Below are 19,825 nucleotides of genomic sequence, written 5' to 3' on the forward strand. Positions count from 1 at the left end.
GGTGGTAGGAGCAGTGGCAGCTCCACCAGCAGCGGCTGCCTCAGTCTGCAGTCGATGATGAGTAGCTTTCTTCACCAGCGCAGTGAGGAAACTACTAACCAGCCGCAGCAGCAGCAGCAGCATCAGGTGGACCTGGAGCAGGACCTCAAACAACAGGCTTGGGCCTACTTGGACAGCACCCTGCCAACCGAGGTAGACAATCCCCTTGACTACTGGGCAACGAAACTTGACCTTTGGCCCCAACTAGCTGAATTTGCCCTTGAAAGGCTGTCATGCCCATCCAGTAGCGTGGCATCGGAGCGCGTGTTTAGTGCGGCAGGAGGTATTGTAACTCCGCGGAGGACACGACTGTCCACCCAAAGTGTGGAGAGACTCACGTTTGTGAAAATGAATCAGGCGTGGATTAGTCTGGATTTCAAACCACCAGTTCCTGACACAACTGACTAAATCCGCCATGAATCATGCCCCAAACATGTGCCACTTTCAGGTCTCCTCACACTGCTGGTGTGTTCCATTTTTTGTCATAGGGTGCTGGCAGATTACGGGCCTCCCATAGCTGCTGCCAGGCCCCTAATCTGCCATGGGCCCCTTTACCGCCTCCTCATGCTGCTGCCAGGTCCACAGTGTCTCATGCCATGTGCCACTTTCAGGTCTCCTCACACTGCTGGTGTGTTCCATTTTTTGTCATAGGGTGCTGGCAGATTACGGGCCTCCTATAGCTGCTGCCAGGCCCCTAATCTGCCATGGGCCCCTATACCGCCTCCTCATGCTGCTGCCAGGTCCAGAGTCTCTCATGGGTCCCTGTACGGCCTCCCATTGCTGCTGTCTCCATCGCCACACTCTGCCATGTGCCACTTTCAGGTCTCCTCACACTGCTGGTGTGTTCTATTTTTTGTCATAGGGTGCTGGCAGATTACGGGCCTCCCATAGCTGCTGCCAGGCCCCTAATCTGCCATGGGCCCCTATACCGCCTCCTCATGCTGCTGCCAGGTCCAGAGTCTCTCATGGGTCCCTGTACGGCCTCCCATTGCTGCTGTCTCCATCGCCACACTCTGCCATGTGCCACTTTCAGGTCTCCTCACACACTGCTGGTGTGTTCCATTTTTTGTCATAGGGTGCTGGCAGATTACGGGCCTCCCATAGCTGCTGCCAGGCCCCTAATCTGCCATGGGCCCCTGTACCGCCTCCTCATGCTGCTGCCAGGTCCACAGTGTCTCATGCCATGTGCCACTTTCAGGTCTCCTCACACTGCTGGTGTGTTCCATTTTTTGTCATAGGGTGCTGGCAGATTACGGGCCTCCTATAGCTGCTGCCAGGCCCCTAATCTGCCATGGGCCCCTATACCGCCTCATCATGCTGCTGCCAGGTCCAGAGTCTCTCATGGGTCCCTGTACGCTCTCCCATTGCTGCTGTCTCCATCGCCACACTCTGCCATGTGCCACTTTCAGGTCTCCTCACACTGCTGGTGTGTTCTATTTTTTGTCATAGGGTGCTGGCAGATTACGGGCCTCCCATAGCTGCTGCCAGGCCCCTAATCTGCCATGGGCCCCTATACCGCCTCCTAATGCTGCTGCCAGGTCCAGAGTCTCTCATGGGTCCCTGTACGGCCTCCCATTGCTGCTGTCTCCATCGCCACACTCTGCCATGTGCCACTTTCAGGTCTCCTCACACACTGCTGGTGTGTTCCATTTTTTGTCATAGGGTGCTGGCAGATTACGGGCCTCCCATAGCTGCTGCCAGGCCCCTAATCTGCCATGGGCCCCTGTACCGCCTCCTCATGCTGCTGCCAGGTCCACAGTGTCTCATGCCATGTGCCACTTTCAGGTCTCCTCACACTGCTGGTGTGTTCCATTTTTTGTCATAGGGTGCTGGCAGATTACGGGCCTCCTATAGCTGCTGCCAGGCCCCTAATCTGCCATGGGCCCCTATACCGCCTCCTCATGCTGCTGCCAGGTCCAGAGTCTCTCATGGGTCCCTGTACGGCCTCCCATTGCTGCTGTCTCCATCGCCACACTCTGCCATGTGCCACTTTCAGGTCTCCTCACACTGCTGGTGTGTTCCATTTTTTGTCATAGGGTGCTGGCAGATTACGGGCCTCCCATAGCTGCTGCCAGGCCCCTAATCTGCCATGGGCCCCTATACCGCCTCCTCATGCTGCTGCCAGGTCCAGAGTCTCTCATGGGTCCCTGTACGGCCTCCCATTGCTGCTGTCTCCATCGCCACACTCTGCCATGTGCCACTTTCAGGTCTCCTCACACACTGCTGGTGTGTTCCATTTTTTGTCATAGGGTGCTGGCAGATTACGGGCCTCCCATAGCTGCTGCCAGGCCCCTAATCTGCCATGGGCCCCTGTACCGCCTCCTCATGCTGCTGCCAGGTCCACAGTGTCTCATGCCATGTGCCACTTTCAGGTCTCCTCACACTGCTGGTGTGTTCCATTTTTTGTCATAGGGTGCTGGCAGATTACGGGCCTCCTATAGCTGCTGCCAGGCCCCTAATCTGCCATGGGCCCCTATACCGCCTCATCATGCTGCTGCCAGGTCCAGAGTCTCTCATGGGTCCCTGTACGCCCTCCCATTGCTGCTGTCTCCATCGCCACACTCTGCCATGTGCCACTTTCAGGTCTCCTCACACTGCTGGTGTGTTCTATTTTTTGTCATAGGGTGCTGGCAGATTACGGGCCTCCCATAGCTGCTGCCAGGCCCCTAATCTGCCATGGGCCCCTATACCGCCTCCTCATGCTGCTGCCAGGTCCAGAGTCTCTCATGGGTCCCTGTACGGCCTCCCATTGCTGCTGTCTCCATCGCCACACTCTGCCATGTGCCACTTTCAGGTCTCCTCACACTGCTGGTGTGTTCCATTTTTTGTCATAGGGTGCTGGCAGATTACGGGCCTCCCATAGCTGCTGCCAGGCCCCTAATCTGCCATGGGCCCCTGTACCGCCTCCTCATGCTGCTGCCAGGTCCACAGTGTCTCATGCCATGTGCCACTTTCAGGTCTCCTCACACTGCTGGTGTGTTCCATTTTTTGTCATAGGGTGCTGGCAGATTACGGGCCTCCTATAGCTGCTGCCAGGCCCCTAATCTGCCATGGGCCCCTATACCGCCTCCTCATGCTGCTGCCAAGTCCAGAGTCTCTCATGGGTCCCTGTACGCCCTCCCATTGCTGCTGTCTCCATCGCCACACTCTGCCATGTGCCACTTTCAGGTCTCCTCACACTGCTGGTGTGTTCTATTTTTTGTCATAGGGTGCTGGCAGATTACGGGCCTCCCATAGCTGCTGCCAGGCCCCTAATCTGCCATGGGCCCCTATACCGCCTCCTCATGCTGCTGCCAGGTCCAGAGTCTCTCATGGGTCCCTGTACGGCCTCCCATTGCTGCTGTCTCCATCGCCACACTCTGCCATGTGCCACTTTCAGGTCTCCTCACACTGCTGGTGTGTTCCATTTTTTGTCATAGGGTGCTGGCAGATTACGGGCCTCCCATAGCTGCTGCCAGGCCCCTAATCTGCCATGGGCCCCTGTACCGCCTCCTCATGCTGCTGCCAGGTCCACAGTGTCTCATGCCATGTGCCACTTTCAGGTCTCCTCACACTGCTGGTGTGTTCCATTTTTTGTCATAGGGTGCTGGCAGATTACGGGCCTCCTATAGCTGCTGCCAGGCCCCTAATCTGCCATGGGCCCCTATACCGCCTCCTCATGCTGCTGCCAAGTCCAGAGTCTCTCATGGGTCCCTGTACGGCCTCCCATTGCTGCTGTCTCCATCGCCACACTCTGCCATGTGCCACTTTCATGTCTCCTCACACTGCTGGTGTGTTCCATTTTTTGTCATAGGGTGCTGGCAGATTACGGGCCTCCCATAGCTGCTGCCAGGCCCCTAATCTGCCATGGGCCCCTATACCGCCTCCTCATGCTGCTGCCAAGTCCAGAGTCTCTCATGGGTCCCTGTACGGCCTCCCATTGCTGCTGTCTCCATCGCCACACTCTGCCATGTGCCACTTTCAGGTCTCCTCACACTGCTGGTGTGTTCCATTTTTTGTCATAGGGTGCTGGCAGATTACGGGCCTCCCATAGCTGCTGCCAGGCCCCTAATCTGCCATGGGCCCCTATACCGCCTCCTCATGCTGCTGCCAAGTCCAGAGTCTCTCATGGGTCCTTGTACGGCCTCCCATTGCTGCTGTCTCCATCGCCACACTCTGCCATGTGCCACTTTCAGGTCTCCTCACACTGCTGGTGTGTTCCATTTTTTGTCATAGGGTGCTGGCAGATTACGGGCCTCCCATTGCTGCTGTCAGGCCCATAATCTGCCATGGGCCCCCGTACCGACTCCTCATGCTGCTGCCAGGCCCGTAATCTGTCATGGGCCCCTGTTGTCGCTTGTTGGCATATTCCGCTCGTTCAGATGCTCCTTCTCCTGCTACTCCTCTTCACGGATTCCGTCAGCAGTCTTTCTTGGAATCCGTTTCCAAGAGACAACAGTTTGCGAGCACGCACCCGACGGTGCAGAAGCTGAACGTCCTCCTGTCCAAGTTGCTGCTGCCAGGCTCGTAATCTGTCATGCGCCCCTGTACTGTCTCCTCATGCTGCTGCCAGGTCCAGAGTGTGTCATGGGCCCCCGTACCGACTCCTCATGCTGCTGCCAGGCCCGTAATCTGTCATGGGCCCCTGTACCGCCTCCTCATGCTGCTGCCAGGTCCAGAGTGTGTCATGGGTCCCTGTACGGCCTCCCATTGCTGCTGCCAGGCCCGTAATCTGCCATGGGCCCCCGTACCAACTCCTCATGCTGCTGCCAGGCCCGTAATCTGTCATGGGCCCCTGTACCGCCTCCTCATGCTGCTGCCAGGTCCAGAGTGTGTCATGGGTCCCTGTACGGCCTCCCATTGCTGCTGTCTCCATCGCCACACTCTGCCATGTGCCACTTTCAGGTCTCCTCACACTGCTGGTGGTTTCCATTTTTGTCATAGGGTGCTGTATGGCCTCCCATTGCTGCTGCCTCCAGCACCACACTGTGGCTCCACACTCTGGTTTTGGCCCCGTGACTGCCCAAATGAGTGAAGTGTGCGGTGATTCTAAGATCGACAGCACTCATCTGCATGTCATACTGACTGTCAGTATTATTTCTCTTCCCCAGCAGACTCCAAGGGCATTTAAATTAAAGGTACAGTGTTCTGCACTAATATAAAGGCTCTCTGAAGCCTAGAAACACCCTTTTATAAGTTAAATTCGCAGCGAATATATTCGACTCGAATCGAAATTTTTCCACGAATTCGCCGAATCAGTCGAATCGAATTTTTGAATACTTCGCTCATCTCTAATTATGAGTATTGTTTTTTGTATTTTTGCTTTTTGACCCTACATAGGGGATTATGTTGAATAAACTCTGTCAGAGCTGCTAGATAGATTTTAGTATATACACAATGAGGTTTTTAGGAAATTCTGTAAAATAAATATATTATTTTTTATATTAATTGATGTGTGGTATTTTATTAGCTGCATTAAAGTCCCAAGGGGGTATTTTTCTTGAATACATTTTTTACTATTGTAATTCGGAAATTGACCGAATGACCAGTATTAATTTAGTTGACTAATCATTTTTGTCATAGTTTTAGTCAATAACATTTTTCAGTGACTAAAACTAGACTAAAACTAAATAAAAAGTTATGGTGACATAAAACTATTACAAAAATCTAATGACATTTTTGTCAACTGACTAAAACAAGACCAAAATGTTAGGGAGGAAAGAATTGGGAATAGCTCCAATCAGAACTAATCTTTTTGGAGTTAAATCTGTGTCTTTATTTCTTGCTCAAACCTTAATAACATAAGTAATAACAGGTTAATAGATATTTACTCCAGGAATGTATAAGATTGGAAATTCTAGGGAAAGGCTTAAATAACATAATGTGAAAGGTGCATGTACTCACTACAATATTTGGGTGCTTTTTGCAGTGAAATATATACTACACACATACGTGTGAACAAGGTGTCAATCAATTAAACTGTTTGTTCACCAATGCCAGAAGTCTGCCAAGCAAAATAGGTGAGTTGGAAGCTTTGTTGTATGAAGAGATCTATGATTTAATTGGTATTGCTGAATCTTGGCTTCATTCTTTGCATGACTGGGCCATTAATATTCCTGGCTATGTTCTCTTTCGGAGACACAGAGTAAATAGGAAAGGTGGTGGTGTTTGTTTCTATGTGAGAAGTGATTTCAGAGCGAGTGTGAAAGAGGACCTAGTTGATGGAGAGTGTGGATGAGGCTGAAGTATTATGGGTGGAACTGCACATGGTGGTGCATACTAAAAAGGTAATCATTGAAGTTTGTTATAGGCCTCCCAGTGTTAATGAGCAGGTGGAAACTCAGCTCCTTGCACAGATCGAAAGGGCTGCAAGGGCTGGGACAGTGATAATAATGGGGGATTTTAACTACACGGAATCTGACTGGAGTAATGGTACTGCAGGAACTGTTAAAGAGCAAACATTTTTAAACCTACTACAGGATAATTTTATGGTACAGTTCATAGACTACTAGGAACGATGCTCTGCTGGACCTGGTAATCTCAAACCATGCAGAGCTTATTACTAATGTCCATATAAAAGAACATCTGGGTAGCAGTGACCATAACATGATTTCATTTATTGTTAGCTGTAAACAGCAAGCACATACGGGAAAATAAAAACGCTCAATTTCAAGAGAGCTAATTTTCCAAGGCTGAGAGCTGCTCTACAAGCCTTAGACTGGGAGGGAATATTGGCATCAATGAACACAACACAGAAATGGGAGTACTTCAAAAAGACTGTATGTGAACACAGTACAAAATATATTCCCATGGGTAACAAGTTTAAAAGGCTAAAAATCAAACCTGTGGCTTACGGCCAAAGTTAAAAAGGCTATAGATAATAAGAAAAGAGCTTTTATTAAATATAAAAATGAAGGAACGCTATCATCATTTAAACATTACAAAGCATATAACAGAATATGCATAAAGGAAATAAAGGCAGCAAAAATTGAAAATGAACAACAGATTGCAAAAGATAGCAGGACCAACCCCAAAAAATTCTTCAAATATATTAATTGTAAAAATGTCCGGTCCAAGCATGTAGGCCCTTTACAAAATAATCTAGAGTGGGTGACTGGGGACAAAGAGAAGGAAAATTTATTTAATACCTTCTTCAGCTCTGTGTATACAAAAGAGCATGGGGGAGCTCTTCTCCATAATGGGCATGGCATTGACACAGCTCCAGATGATCCACATTGGCTTACAATTAATATGATCCAAAAATATTTAGACAGTATAAAGGTGAATAAAGCACCTGGACCGGATGGCATACACCCACGGGTCCTTAAAGAATTGAGCTCTGTCATTTCAAATCCATTGTTTCTCATTTTTAGGTACTCTTTAATGACTGGCATAGTACCACTGGATTGGCATAAGGCCAATGTGGTGCCAATATTTAAAAAGGGGTCAAAATCTTTACCAAGTAATTATAGACCTGTTAGTTTAACTTCTATAGTTGGGAAGATACTGGAGAGTTTAATAAAAGACCACATAGATGAGTTCTTGCTGGAAAATAATATTTTAAGCAACAGACAGCATGGATTCATGAAAGACAGAAGTTGTCAAACAAATCTGATTTCTTTTTATGAGGAGGTGAGCAAGACCTTGGACAGAGGGGTGACAGTGGATGTGGTGTACTTGGATTTTGCAAAAGCGTTTGACACAGTTCCCCACACATAGCTAATGTGTAAGGTAAAGTCTACAGGCTTGGAAAAATCCATAAGTAAATGGATAGAAAACTGGCTAAAAGATCGTATTCAGAGAGTAGTGATTAATGATTCATACTCTGAATGGTCTAGGGTCATCAGTGCTGTACCCCAGGGTTCAGTGTTGGGACCCTTACTTTTTAATATATTTATAAACGATATAGAGTCTGAGATTAAAAATCCCATTTCAGATTTTTGCAGATGACACCAAGCTGTGCAGTGGAATAACGTCCTTACAGGATGTCTTCAACTTACAAGCCGACCTCAATGCACTGTGTAATTGGGCAACCATGTGGCAAATGAGGTTTAATGTTGATAAATGTAAGGTTATGCACTTGGGGGCTAAGAATATGCATCATCGTTACTAGGGGGGGGTACAACTGGGGGAAACAATGGTGGAGAAGGATCTGGGAGTTCTGGTAGATCACAAGCTTAATTATGGCATGCAATGCCAAGCTGCGGTTTCTAAAGCGAGCAAAATCCTCTCTTGTATCAAAAGAGGTATAGACTCCAGAGAGAGATATATCATATTACCCCGATACAAATCATTAGTAAAACCTCATCTGGAATATGCAGTTCAATTTTGGGCACCTATTCACAAAAAGAACATTGGGGAACTGGAGAAAGTACAGAGAAGGGCAACTAAACTGATACGAGGCATGGAGAAGCTCAGCTATGAGAAAAGATTAGAAGAACTGAATTTATTCTTTCTTGAGAAGAGGAGATTAAGGGGGGATATGATCAACATGTATAAATACATCAGTGGTTCATATAGTGAATTCGGTGTAGAGCTATTCACCCTGAGGCCATCACAGAGGACAAGGGGGCACTCTTTACGTCTGGAGGAAAAGAAATTTAATCTCCAAACACGGAGAGAACAGTGAGAGCTGTGAAAATGTGGAATCGACTCCCTCACGTGTTGGTTCTGGCCAGCTCAGTGGATTGCTTCAAAAAAAGCCTTGATTGATTCTTAGATACACAGAATATAACTGGATGCTAACATTTATAGGTAAAGTTGATTGAGGGAATATCCGATTGCCTCTCAGGGGATAAGGAAGGAATTTTTTTCCCAGCAGGAGCAAATTGGATCATGCTTTGCTGGGGGGTTTTTTGCCTTCCTCTGGATCAACTTTAACTTTTTTATTTTTCTATGGTTGAACTGGATGGACTTTTGTCTTTTTTTCAGCCAGACTAACTATGTAACTATGTTTGGTGTTTTTTTTTTTTAATAAAAGAAGGCTAGTGTTGATTCAGTTGATAATGTGGCCTAATGAAAATGTTTAACCCCATTCACTGCTACCAGCAAATGTTATACAGGAACATTTGTCTACCCATTGCATGCGCCCCCGCCATGGTGCTGTGCAGGGAAGGAGAGGGAGACCAGCTAACCATTTGCTGACCTCCCCTACCTAGTAAGAACCCAGAAGTAGTGCAAAAAATGCCACTTCTGGGTCCTACTGTTACTTCCTTGGCCTGGGAAATAGCTAATGGAACACAATCTTTACTTCATTACTTTCAATGGAGGGCAGATGAGACAGAGCAATAAAAGACCCCTGATGTTGCATTAAAGATAACCAGGACATGGTGGATATGCTAATATATTTTAGACCAAATAGTTTCACTATAAGACATTCCCACCCTATACAGGTATGTGTAAAGGTACCTTCCATTTGACACCCCCTAAAACACAAAGAGGGATATGATGGTAGGGCTGTGGCGATTCTGGCTGGAACTTGATACCATCCATCACATTAGTAACTTATAATTTGTTTTAAGGACTGATACAATACTAGGGCTCTTACAAAGGGATTCCCATACTTGTTTTCTCTTCATTATTTAGAGTGTCTCCCAATTCCTGTAACCATTTGCAAAGTATTATGTATAGGAGTGGAGTGCAGTGGATTGCATGCAATTGTTGTGAATATGAAAAGGAGATCATTTCAAGAGTTTGTAGATCAGAAGCACACAAGTGTTTCAAATGGTGTTTTTTATGAAATCAGTAGTATGTTTTTTCAGTGAGGCAAGGTAATATTTTATCTGTAGGTAATGAAAAAATTCTCTAGGTGGGAAATTACAATCTTTTTGTAAAGCTGGAAATAGTTTGACACTGGAGGAGTTGGATAATCTGAAGATTGTAGTGAACTGGCCTTCCAGTAGTGAAATGTCATAAAGGAAGGAGGAAATGAGACCACTGGAATATTTAATATCATCTCATAGCTTCAAGGAATGTACTGTGATGGAATTGGAAGTATGAGAGTGTTTAGCAGGTGGTAATGATAGTAGGTTATTAATTGCTAATAGGCTGGTAAGTTAAACCTCTGTGGATACCCATAAATGAATATCATAGGTTGCTTTCCAAGGGAATATTTGTTCCATTTGGGCCACATAATAATACTTTGAACTCCAGGACGTCACATCTCTGGAGCCAAGGTGAGTATAGCTCCACTTTAATGGCCAGATATGTCTATGTCGTTGGTAGAGAAAGCTTGGTTAAAAGAGTTAGGGGCTCAATGGCCAGGATGAAAAGCAGTGGGGATAAGCGACAATCAGATAAGCGATACCCCTATCAGGTGATTATATATATATGGGAAATGACTCAGATCACGTGTAAAGACTGTGCACATATTTACAATTCATCTTGATTTTTTTAGTAAAAGCTGGTTGATGTGGGCTCCTGTTGAATAAATTGTCAAAGTGTTTAACTGCCCGCCATACTGGCAAATGACAGATGGGCGGTAGCTCTCTCGTTCTGGGACACAGTCTATCATCAATCAAGGTAAAGAGCCACTGGCCAATCACAGATGGTCACAAATGTAAACACAGTGCGGTAACTCACTATTACCAGCTTCCTCTCCTCACACAAAGATCACATACACAGCCACAGTGCCCCTGTCACAGTGCCCACCATAAGTGTACCTGTCCCCCAGCAATGCACCTGTCGCCCATCAGTCTGTCACCCAAAAGTGCACCTGTCACCCATCAGTATACCTGTCACTCATCAGTGCCCATCAGCAGTGTACCTGTCGCCCATCAGTGCACCTGTCGCCCATCAGTGCCCATCAGCAGAGCACTTGTCGCACATGGTTCATCAGTGCCATCATCAGCAGAGTACCCATCACACAGCCACCATCAGCAGAGTACCGTCACACAGTCACCATCACCAGGGTATGTGTCCTACAGCCACCATCAGGAGTCTACCTGTCCCAGTGCCACCAGAGTCAGCCATGTAAACAAAAATTTATACTAGTGAGGAGGCGTTCAAAATCCTCAGTATGACGGATGAGAGCAGCGGGGAGCTTTCACTGTCCAATTCTGATTCAGTGTATGAACTGTATCAAATGCCTTGCTGAAATCAAGATATGTTATGCCAACAGGGCCACCCTGGTTCAAAACATTGGTAATATGGTCAAAAAATCCACTCAGGTAAGTCTGACATGATCTGACCTCAGTAAAGCCATGCTGCTTTGGATCCAGAAAGTTGTGTGTTTTAAGTGATAAATTATTCTTCAGGAGTGATTCCATTAACTTGACTACAACCGATGTTAAGCTCACAGGCCTGTAATTGCCAGCTTCTACCTTGCTGCCCTTCTTGTGGATAGGTACAATGTTAGCTGTCCAACAGTCATCGGGAACTTCTCCTGTTAGAAGAGATTGATTAAAAAGAGGTCCAACAATTATACCTCAAAGTTCTCTTAGAACTCTGGGACGAATACCATCATAGCGCATTGTTTTATTAATCTTTAACCTAGACAGTTTCTCTGCTACCTCTCTCTCCGGAAATCCTAAAAATGAACCATCTTTTCTAGAATCAATATGATTTCCCAACTTATTATTGTGAGTATAATTTATTTCTGAGAAGACTGAACAAAAGTAATTGTTTAAGTGGTTTTCTCTATCCAGGTTCCCCTTAACATAAGTGTTGTGCCCAGTTTTCATTTTAGTGATCCCATCGTATTTCTTTCTTTTTATGGCTAATGTACCTAAAAAAGGTTTTATCTTCTTTCTTAATAGATTTAGCAATTTCCTCCTCTTTATGTGCTTTGGCAGCACTAATAATGTGTTTGGCCCCCTTTTGTAAATTCTTCTACTCTTCCCTGTCAGCTACACCTCCTGTTTCCTTGAATCTCCTGTATGGTGATTTTTTTTTTCCTTTACTATCCTACTTGCCTGACATAATCTAGTTGCCTCCAGGATAGTAGACTTTAACAGTGTCCACTGATTAATTCTGTTGCTTTACTCCAACCTTTCAACTTCTTTTTTAGAAATTCACCCATTTCAGCAAAATTTGTCTTTTTGAAATCTAAAACTTTTGTTTTTGTATATGATTTTTCAGTTCTTATTTTAATATCAAACCAAAAATATTGGTGATCTCTAGAACCCAAATTTTCTCCCACCCCAACATTAGACAGTCGATCCCCATTTGTCAGTACTAGGTCTAGAACAGTGTTTCTCAACCTTTTTTAAATCAAGGCACCCTTTAAAAGTATGGACAATGTCAAGGCACCATCTAAAATTATGGACAGTCCTGAGGCACCCCATTCTAAAATATAAAAAAACTTTTAGTTTTATATAATGCAGCAACATCTACACACATAGGACACTCGACGTTAGAGGTGATTTATTCTTCCAAAGCAAATACACTTTTACACACTGGTATTGACAAGTATTCCAGTGTTTCTCTTCTTGCTCAGTTTTTCTCTACACTTACTCAGAGGGGCAGGGGAGGGTCAAACAAGGATGTTGTGAAGGCAGCCAACATTTTTCTTATCAACTGATGATGCCATTAGTTGTCAGGATGGAGGAGGCTAAAAGGTTGTAATGGTGCACAATGAAAACCTGTGACTTTGTGTAAATAAAAGGCAGGCCTGTTCCAACTGCCGGCTTGTATACAAGTTTTGGGCAGTTTTTAGACATTTTGCCAAGGCACCCCTAAAGAAACCTCAAGGCACTCCAGTTGAAAAAAGCTGGTCTAGAATACAATCACCTCGGGTTGGACTTTTTACTTATTGTTTTAGAGAAAGTCCAATCGGTGCTTCCATTAAATCCCTGCTCCTGCTTGTAATATCAATTTGAGAATTCCAGTTCATGTCAGGCGTGTTTATGTCACCCATAATCAAAACCTCCCCTTCATTGCCATTGGAGTTATTTTGTCAATCAACAAGTTATCATAATCTTCAGTCTGTCCTGGGGGTCTGTATATTAAACCAATTCCAGGGAAGATCCCCCAGCAGAAACTTTACCTGAAGTGACCACGCCATTAGCCCACACATTTGTTTCAATGTGCTGGGAACAGGAATGTTCCTCAATAATTTCATCTCCGCCCTCATTTCTCAGTTTAAATGCATGTCCATAAATTCCTAAATTCCATACTACGAAGCTCAGCTCCCTTGTGTGAGGGATGCAGACCATCTCTTTTGTACAGCTCAATGTCAGACCACCTGATAGCATCATGACTAACATAACCAAAACCTTCAGCTTTGCACCAATACTTTAATTAAACATTGAACTCTGCTATACAAAGTACTTTCTCTTGTTGTCCATTATGCACAGGAAAGACCTCCGAAAATGGTAACAGTACACCATAACTGTTGAAAATCCTGTCCCAAATACTGAAAATCCTTCTGTACAGAACACACATCATTCTGGGACAAATCATTTGTGCCAAGGTGCACAACAACATCAACATTGCACTCTTCACTAGCTTTTTTGACAATTTTTAAAATACGCCTTTTATCTCTCTTAACAGTAGCACCAGGTAAACATCTAACTTCCTTTGACACTTCCACATGATTTCCTAAAGAAACACCTATTACAACTGAATCACCAACAAGAAGATGACTTCTCGTTTTAGGAGCCTTATCTACAACACTTGCCTGGAATGGAACCTCAGATTTCTCGGGGTCCTCCTTCCTATGCTAACAATCAGCTACGTTTGCAACCTTTGTATCTGCTACTAGCTCAGAAAGAACACTATAGGTGTTAAATGTTTATGGTCCACAGGCCTCACTCTTCCTGACCCAACAGCTGTCCACACTGCCCTTCTCGTATGCGGTCTTTGAGGAAGAGGTGACTTTTTGCAAGACAGCTCAACAGAACAAATTGGCTTATACAGCCTCCTGATCTCACACTGCAGGGCACTAACCATTGAATTCAGACAAGCAATGTCATCACATAGACTAGAAATCTGCATATAATTGGGACGGCATCCCAGCTTCCAAAAAGCACCACAAAACTAAATGCCAAACAAGTACTGAATTGAACTAAACCTGACATTAACAAAAAGATTTACTTAAATTCAAACACAAGTACTAACCAAAGATAGTATGATGTTTCCAAATTCCTTCTGTTTTCAAACTACTGCTGTTCAAACTATGAACTTTTGTCCTGCTGCACTTCCAACAAGCAAAGTCTACAGAGTTGCTACCCCTCTTAAATACAACACTAATTAGGCACAAGTTAGGACAACAGGTCACCGCTCATACTTATGCTAATTGATAACACCCAGTACTCAACACCTGCCCATTGATAACACCCAGTACTCAACACCTGCCCATTGATAACACCCAGTACTCAACACCTGCCCATTGATAACACCCAGTACTCAACACATGCCCATTGATAACTCCCAGTACTCTACAACTCAGCAGCACAAAAACAATTACTCCAGTACTTAGTAAACAATCACCAGTAGCACCACAGACCCAATATCAATGTTTACAAAAAGTAAACAATTTAAGAAAAGCAACTACAAATACTGTAAATAATTTAGAAATAACTTAAACTTACTGTATCCAGCTACTGCTGTTCACACTGTGCACTTTTGTCCTGCTGCACTTCTGTACTGCTGCACTTCGAACAAGTAAAGTCTACAGAGCAAACTCTACTGTTCATAGGGTTATACAATCAATTTTTGCTGCTACCTGTCCCTGGCAATATAATTTTTCCCTTCCTTTCCATGCTGCCATATCTTTCCCCTTGAGCTTTGAAGCAGCTGATGGCCTTTTTTATTTTTCTACACTTCTCCTCAATGTCAATGCCAGAACCACAACCGTCCTCACTGCTAGCCAGCAACTTGTCTCCTTCTAGGCTTGAATTAACAGAAAAGACAGAGGAAGATGAAAGGGGCCCATTAGCAGTCCTCCTAAAAATAGCTACTAAGCATTGTTGAGGAGAAGGAGCAAAAAAGTGCATTAGAAATCCTTGAAATAAAATGGCTGCTATGCACCCTTGAGGAAGAGGGGGAGAAAGGATGCATTAGCAGCACTCTAAAAGAAAATGTGTGCTATGCATCCTTAAGGAACAAGGAGGACAAGCCGTTTTGCTGTCTACTTGTCCTATTGAGGTCCTGCTCTTGGTGCAGTCATGTGTTTCCACATGCATTTGTTACCCAAATAGCTATTACTTGTACTACTGCTGATAAGCTGCAGACAGTGCTGTAGCTCAAAGAGGCTCTGTTGACAGCAGATATGTTAAAAAAGGCCCACACTGGAGAGCTCTTTTAATCTGCTGCCTATTCAAGTGCTTGTGTACTGTAATAAGAGTATCCACATTCTACCTAACCTATACCTTAAAGTCTATACTTTGAATATTTTTTGAATTGAGGATGTGGGGATGGTAGGGGGTTCGGAGAATGTGGGGCTGTGATTCTGAAGTATTTTTGGACACTGTGTTACGACATGTTCCTAAACTTTTAAGACAATGCAATGTTGTACTGTGAAAAAAGAAGCACAGAAACTATACTGTCAAACTGTTGTGCCATTGGCCAGTTTGTACAAAGTAGTAAAAGAAAGTATTGCATGTGCAAAATATGTGATGCCAGAATATAGTGTCGCTGACACTTCTCATGAGAATCATACTGTTCTGTAACACCAGATCACTACATGCAGCTTGAAGATATTTCCCAAGCATGTAATTGAAAGAACTGATGTTGCCCTTGAAGTTTCATAAACAGGAGGACTCTCCCCCTGAAGAACAACAGTTTTTTTTTTTCACTGGTACATGTCCCCAAAGGGGACCACCCCTTGCCTATTAACCTTATAAATGGCCAATGGTACTTCCTGAAGATGATCCTTGATCGAAACGCGCCGAGATTTGATGACGCAACTTCCGCCAACGTCACTTCCGCTCTTTGGAATGCATGCCACCTGGAGGATTAACCTCCATAGCGGCGGCCATTTTTTCAACACACAAGCAACAAGGCTGAATACACTAGGTGCCAGGTTATGGGCACTTCTTTTGTGAGTTCAATACTTACAGTTATGTCCCCACTATTAAAGTAAAAGTGGTTTTACACTATGGGATGTCTATTTTTGTTTTTTTTTATACATGTTGAGTACTTGCTTATTTTACCTGTGGAGGAGAGAGTTGGTATTGATAAAGCACTTTTGGAGGAACAACCGCTTACCATTAGCAACACTGCATGCTGAGATAGTCCCAAAAGTGCAAATGACCATCCTAGAAATAGGTGGTCACAGGATGACGGTGAGTGTCAGTTCATGTGGGGCACAAGTCTGAGCACAGTGGAGCACCTGTTATTGTACACGGAGTTCACAATCAAGAATTTTAACACTTTGTTTTCACTTCTTGGGACTGAATTATTAATACTAGTATCAATATTGTTTTCCATCTATTATCACAAAGATATTCATATTTTGCACTATTTAGGCGCGGTCCATATGGTATTCACTTATGATGTTGTGTGTATTAGTTCACAATTAGGACTGCTGCAAATGGTTATTTGTTACTATTGATTATACCCATAAGCGCAGTAGCACTTTTTTAATTCTTTAAGTACTTTTATACTTTACTGTATCTATTGCAATATGTTTCTATTTCATGAGTGGTATATTTTTTATAATAATGAAAAATGTTAATGCAAAAGGAATTGGCTGATTATCCAAGAGTCCAAGACTTCTGCACCGCTCTCATCCGAAACATAATGAATAATTCATTATGTTATTGAACTAATTTCCTTATTCCAAACTGACTTTTTTTGTTGAGCCATGAACTTACATATTATACAAACAGTCTCTCAAGTTCAACCCCAATACAAAAAGAATCTTATTTGAATATTCATGCTATGCTCACTGGAATAAAAAGGAATGGATTCGAATCAGTTCAGATCATTCGTTATGTCGTTACGTTATTTAGGATGCTTCAAACATTAACAAAAGGCCCAAACTATCTCATCACATCATCCAAATTAAACAAATAAATACAAATGACTGTTATTTTTTTTTAACCTCCCTAGCGGTCTGATTATGTCCATATTTCTGTGCTCAAAGCGGTAAATTTTTTTGCATGGAAATATATAGTTTTTTTATTGTAGGCCTGTAATTTTTAGGAATAACTCACTGAAATCTGTCCGAACAAGAGTCTAGTAAACATCCCGGGTATGATAAAATTTGAAACACGAAATCATAAATTATAATTTAATAAATAATCATAAAAAATAATATAATAATAATAAATTTAATTCAATAATATAATCAAACCAAAAACACTGAAATTTGAAATATAGCGCCAAGTTTGCACATCACTGAGCAAAGTCGCAAAATCGTTTTCAGTGTCCGATGACGAATCTCCCCACAAATCATTATCACTCAATTCTGCAAGTGGTTCTAATTTACTATCGCTGTTCTCTAGCTGGTCTAAAACCGATTTTGACCTAAAGGGACGCTTTTTGGATGCCATGGACGTTTCTCAGTTTCCAGGCAGAAAGAACAGTAAAAATGCAGGCAGGGCACAGGACAAAGCACTCGGGACAAAATGTATGTGAAATGGTTTGATACAGTAATGTTTTACTATGTGATTTTAGTGTATTGAGTGAATGTCACTTTTGGTCATTTTCAAATTTCCCGCCGTTCCGTCCCCCGTACGTCCCAACGCTTGCAGGGGACGGAACCTAGATGACAGATGCCGGCATCCGCTGGATTAAATTGCCGGGGACACCGCAGGAGGGACATCGCGGGAGCGCAGGACAAGGTAAGTAAAGAACAGATGCCAGAGCAGCACTGCATGGTAAGCCCGAGTGTAGCTCGGGGTTACCGCTTGTGGTTCTGAAACTTTACCCCAAGCTACACTCGGGAATACCTCCAGGGAGGCTACATGTATTTCAGATTTGTTGAAATGTGTTACTATTGTGAATCAGAGATTCTAATACATCTGAATCTCTGAAGAAATGAAAAATTTGTCCACATTTTGATTCATAATGAAACGAATCACACATGTCTACCCAAGTACATTTGGTCATCCCTAATGTGCACATAGCGTGCAGCCTATCATATTCATTTACAGAACTTTATAATAATTATGTAATGTACATACGATGTGAGATTATAAACACAAATTCTAATTTGCTTATTCAATTGTAATAAAACAATATCTTGCAAATTTAGTAAACTGAGAGATAGGGACCACAATTTTAGAAAATTTTTAAATGAATCTCTGATAATGATTTGCAAACCCCAGAAATCTTTGAACATCTTTTGTATTTTGCAGGTAGGCTGATCTTACTAGAATTCATGTCCAGCCCTTTGTGTAAAATTATATAATCCACAGCTAATTGGTCTAACAAGTCCCTAAAAGCATAATTCATGAAATGCTGGAAGGTAGCAGGTGCATTACAAAGCCGAAAAGTCATTACAAAGGATTTGCAATGCCCATACCATGTTCTGAATGTAGTCTTTAACTCATCTCAAGGTCAGATATGAACAAAATGTTATGCACCATAAAGATCTAGCTTAGTGTAAACTTTAGCTGTTATTAGTCTCTAAGGCTGTGTTCACACATAGTGCGGTGACAATTGTTTTCTCTGTGTCCCATTTACACTGCAACACAGGCCGGAGGTGCACTGTAGTGAGGTGTGATGAAATGCAGATGTGCTGCATTTTATTGCAATGCACTGTACTGGATCTCACGCTGCTGTACAGTGGCATGAATGAAGTATAGTTTTGTACACTTCAAATAGAGTTAAGTGAGGAAAAAAAAGGAAGTAATATGTGGTAAATCGCACAACACACAGCCCCCTACCGCAGCCACAACAGAAGGCTGCCAGAGAGGAAACTGCAGCAGTTTACCTCTCCAGCAGCTGTACATTGTGTGTGAATTGGCCAAAACAGAACTCAGGAATTGTTAGAAGTGGGTAACGACTTTTACTGCAATTTTATTTAACTCCATTTAGCCAATCCATGGGAAAAGGGGGCCATCATTCTTTTCAATAAAGACTAAAGGGATATTGGTAGGGGAAGTTGAATAGCAGATAAAACTTTTCACCAGACGTTCACCTAAACACTCCCTTAAATGTCCTGGTAAAAGTCCTACTGGACAATCATAAGTTTCATGTGGTGTTAACTGGTCTGTGTTTTACTTATCATATTGCTCCTTAAAATCCAGAATTTCAATGTCCAACTTCCTAGAAATACGATGTATAGCCTATTGGCTAGAGACTGTACCGCTCAATGGACTAATGGAGAATGTTCTCCCTGTGCCTGCGTGGGTTTCCTCTGGATATTCCGGTTTCCTCCCACACTCCAAAGACATGCTGATAGGTGAATTGGCTCCTGTCTAAATTGGCCCTAGTATGTGTATGTATGAATGTGAGTCAGGGACCTTAGATTGTACACCCCTTGAGGGTTAGGGACTGATGTGAATGTACAATATATATGTAAAGCGCTGCGTAAATTGATGGCGCTATATAAGTACCTGAAATAAATAAATAAAAGGATTTTACTTGGTATGCTTAATTTGAAATAGTAAAGCAGGGGGTCTAGCAGGATCACCAGGTATTTCACACAAATGAAGCAATGGAAAAAGAGTAACATATACTTTAAAACAAAGATATATAACAGCAGTTTACACATGACAACTTAAGAAAATCAATAAAAACAACATTGATACAAAACCTTTTTTTATTTTGTTTCAAAGTCCAGTAGCAGTCACGTTGACATACCTAGCACATCTGCCACCCAGATTCTGCTGTTTTTTACACATCCCCAAAAAAAGATGGTATGGAGAAATACAACATTCAGCAATTGCTAAATTTTGGGCGTGGTCAAGTTGTG

This window comes from Staurois parvus, unplaced genomic scaffold (assembly GCF_062004578.1).
Source record: "Staurois parvus isolate SC_StPar_1 unplaced genomic scaffold, SC_StPar_1.0 ptg000279l, whole genome shotgun sequence".
In the NCBI taxonomy this organism is placed as follows: domain Eukaryota; kingdom Metazoa; phylum Chordata; class Amphibia; order Anura; family Ranidae; genus Staurois; species Staurois parvus.